Source organism: Phascolarctos cinereus, unplaced genomic scaffold (genome assembly GCF_003287225.1).
Source record: "Phascolarctos cinereus isolate Bilbo 61053 unplaced genomic scaffold, phaCin_HiC Scaffold_5;HRSCAF=322, whole genome shotgun sequence".
NCBI lineage: Eukaryota > Metazoa > Chordata > Mammalia > Diprotodontia > Phascolarctidae > Phascolarctos > Phascolarctos cinereus.
Window position 1 is genome coordinate 427,734,118 of NW_027555958.1, and position 4,218 is coordinate 427,738,335.

Genomic DNA, 4,218 nt, shown 5'->3' on the forward strand with positions numbered 1-4,218 from the left:
GGTTCACAATTCACAAAGAGTAGTTTTTTGCCTGTACATGTCCTTGATAAATTGGAAAAATTCAGTGGTATTTTTGAAGTGGAACAAACATTGGAATCCTCCATCTCCCAAGTTTTGTGGGTTTCTCTTAAGCAAATGAAGCTGAACCATCATTCTGATTGTTCCTCCAACTGTTCATCAGAAAAGAAAGAGGAGGAAGAGCCTTCTAGAAGACTGTGGAAACTTCCAGATTCACTAAAATTCTTCTTCATTATTATAGGCTCTCTCTGCATCCACACTCCCTCTTTCCATGCCCTTTCCTTTTCATCCCCATTCTCACATTGTCTCTGTGATTTCCAAGTCTAGACATTAAGATTGTACAGTTCAAAAGAATGCAAATCAACTGCCCTTAAATCCCTCCCCACCATTTCCCCACCTTTTGTCTTAGAGAGTCTCTCTTTGCCAACTCCTTCCTAGAATCACCATTGCCCTCTAAGCTCCATTTCTATAAAGATCACAATCTAGGTATCTTCCTTTTTTGTCCCTCTTCAAGTCTCAAACTGGTTCCATAACAAATTTATGATACTGCATAAGTCATTTCGTCCCCTACTGGAGCCCCATCATACTTTCATTCCTTCAAGATTGTTTCTCTATGGAAAGTTGTGCTCCTATTGTGCCAGACTTCTCTCCTCAGACTTCCTGCACCCCCTGTAGCATCCTGTCCCCTACAGAGGACCTCAATCCAACTTTATGGAGATCATTCCGTCACCCAGCTCCTTCTGCTCCTTCACTCCATACCTAAAAAAGCTTCCTCTTCCTGCCTTCTCCCATTCTGTCTTACTTTGCTTCATTCTCTGATAGATGAGGTGGGCCTTCCTACCAAAGCTCACTGTACCTCTTTCGTTCTTGATCCCATCTCCTGCTGTCTCCTCTGGGAGCTTTTCCTCTCTATCCTTCCCTTTCATCTTAAATCTCTCCACAAACAACTTCTTCCTCATTTAGCTCTTGACCACACACTGACAGGTTTCCCTCATTGTCAAGCAAACTTCCCTTGACCCTGACATTTCATTAATCTATTGGATTGTATCTCTTCTCCCTTTCACAGCCAGATTCTTTGCCAGCATGATCTAGGCTAGTTTCCTCTATTTCCTGATCTCCCTTTCACTTTGGAATCCCATTGTAATTTGGTTTCAGATTCCTTACCTAGACAGAAATTGCCCTTTCTGGAACCACTAAGGACCTCTTAACTGAGCACTCAATCAATTAAAGGTGTTTGTCTCATTCTCTTTGAAATGGGGATCTCTCTGTGCCACAAACCATCTAGACTGGTTCTCCTTCATTGCTTTCTGGGACTCTGTAATCTGTCTCTGTAAGAATCTGTCCCTTTCTCTCTCTCTTTCTCTCTCTCTCTCTCTCTCTCTCTCTTCTCTCTCTCTCTCTCTCTCTCTCTCTCTCTCTCTCTCTCTCTCTCTCTCTCTCTTGTTATCCTTAACTCTCCTTTCTCATTCTGTCTCTGTGTCTTTCTTATCTGTCTGTGGCTCTCTCTATCTGTCCCTTGTTCTCTGTAGAGACACCCACCACGTTCCTTACAGCATTTCTGGTAGGCTTTGCCAGGCCAAATTCTTCCTCCAGCTTGTCCCCTAAGTTTGGGCGTGCCCTCCACCTAGGCTCTAGTCTTGGCCCTCTTTCTTTGGTGATTTCAACATATCTCATGGGTCCCATGATTATTTTAATGCAGATTGCAGGTGACTCCTGAATCTGGCAGTGTGGACTTAATCTCCTCCAAATGCATCTTTTTTTTTTTAACCATCTGTTGCTCAAAATCTCTGTCTGGACTTCCCCATGGCATCTTAAGGGTAACATGTCCAAAACTGAGCTCATTCCATTTCCTCAGGGGCTCAACCCTCCTCTAAATATCTACATTTCTGTCCATGGAACCATTTCCCTTCAAATCATCCAGATTCACATTCTTGGAGTTATCCTTGACTTTTCCCCTTCTCTCAATTCCTATGGGACTGACCATTTACCAGCTCTTATCTACCCTACCTCCATTATATCTGTCCCATTCTACGGATGGAGGGACCGCTGCCAGGACTCATATTTAAGGTCTCCTAATATCTTGCCTAGACTGTGGCAATAGTCTCATAATTGGCCCCTCTGGCTGACTTTACTGTCTTCTCCAATTTATCATATTTATTTATAGCTGCTTCATGAATGTTCCTAAAATACAGACTTCAACACATGACAAATTATATCACTATCACCTCTCTCTCTTACGTGCGCGCACACACACACACACACACACACACACACAGAGCAAAAAAAAAACCATACCAAACATCACTCAGTGATCTTCAGGAGCTCCACATTGATGCTAAGATAAAATACTGACTCCTTAGCCTGGCATTGGAATTCCTTCCCAGTATGACTCCTATCTCCCTTCCTGGTTCGATTTTCTATTCCTCCCATTCCCGATCTCTCTATTTGTTGTCCAACTGGCTTGCCTTTTTTCCCCCGTGGGCCGCATTCATACTTGGGCCTTTCGGGCACAGTATAAGTGGCTCCCACCTAAAATCTAGGGTCCCTGGATCTCACTCTCTCCCGGACTCAGATGGAAAAGATCCCCATTAATGCCTTCAAAGCTCAGCTCAAATGAGTCCTGCTTTCTACAAGAGGCCACTTAGAGTTTTTGAGCAGGATACATCCTTAGAAGCCAGAGATCATCATCCTCCCTCATCCCCTCAATAGGGAAAGTGAGACTCAGACACTTTAAGTGCCTGGCCCAGAATTACTGCATCTAGTAAGCGCCTGAAGAAGGATTGGAACCCAGTGCCACTGAGCTCTAAGGTCATCAGCCTATATAGAAAGTCACCGTATTGCCTCATCTCCCCTTCTCCCTCCACTTCCCGAAGCCCCACCCCCCAGGCCATTTCTTATCACTTTCTCCATAATGATATTATCATACCTTGTTTTTACATTTCACATTTTCTGGTAATTTATGCAATAAAAAGGAATTGGCAGACATTGAGGGAAGCAGGGGGTGCGAGAGGGGTAGGACTGGGTGAGGGTGGTTTGCTGTTGGTGTGGATCTTTGGGTCCCGCAGTGGGGTGTGGGAGAGGCAGTGCCCTGGAAAGGCAGGCGGGAAGGAGCACAGAGTGTATGGAAGAGTGGTTCTGTACATGTTGATTTACTTGAACACTGCTGATGCCGGGGTGAGAAGAAGAGGGCATGGGGAGGGCGGCGTAGTGTTGGAAACATCTGGGTGAAATGAACTGGGTAAAATGAATACCTGGTTTTGTTGAGGCTGAGGGCAAAAGAGTAGAGGGAGGACAGTCATGGGGCCAAGTCAGGAAGGCCTAGCGGTCTGAGGTGCTGAATTCAGGGCACAACCTCTCCCGGAGGCATGAGCTCCAATCCCACTCCTAGCAGGCATATTTTGGTAGGGAGATATCTTTCCAGATTCAACTCCAGGCACACAACTTCATTCTCCACAATCCACTGCCCTTGGTTGGTGGAGCCACACGATAAGAAGCGAATGACAGGTCTTATCTGAGGACCAAGTTGGATTTATTTATTTATTTATTTTTTGCCGGAAAGTAGACTGGAAGAGAAACGTACAGACTTCACGCCTTCTTCTATTCTTCTTAGCAATAGAGCTTCAGATAGTTATCTCTGGGCCATTTACTCGACTTTCCCAGGGGAGGAGGAGGTGTAGGAACAGAAGGACGAGGAAAAGGAGTATAAAGGTGGAGAAAGACGAAGAGGAAAGGTTAGGAGAGAATAGTGAGGATGCCAAGGAGAACTGCAATATTTTTAGAGTCAACACATACTATTTCCAGTTTTGGGCGCGGGGCCTGGGCCACGAAAAGAGTGTTTGTAGATATCAGAAGTAGAGCCTCAGACGTCCTTCTCATGCATGCATGGGTGGTTCAGTGGTAGAATTCTCGCCTGCCACGTGGGAGGCCCGGGTTCGATTCCCGGCCCATGCAGAGTTCAACTTTTCCAAAAGCCCTTCTAGGCAGGAATCTTCTGGACCGCTAAGCGCTGGATTCTTGCATTCCCAGGATAAAACACGCTAGCCTGTTCAAACTACCGTCCACACCTTGGCACTCCAGCTTACGATACCATTCTTAAGAGGGAAGAGGAATTCTTGGTTCTTTGACCCTAGGACATTAGAGAAAGCGGCTCCGGTTCAAGATAGACCTACTGGCTTCCAGAACACCTAAATGCCAAGTACT

At 45.4% G+C, this 4,218-nt stretch overlaps 1 non-coding gene across 1 annotated transcript; it reads left to right on the forward strand.

Moving 5' to 3' along the window:
* Positions 1–3,898: 3,898 nt before the first annotated feature.
* TRNAG-GCC (transfer RNA glycine (anticodon GCC)) lies at positions 3,899–3,969 on the forward strand. Its single transcript has one exon. It is a non-coding gene; the product is annotated as a tRNA-Gly (tRNA).
* Positions 3,970–4,218: the final 249 nt, after the last annotated feature.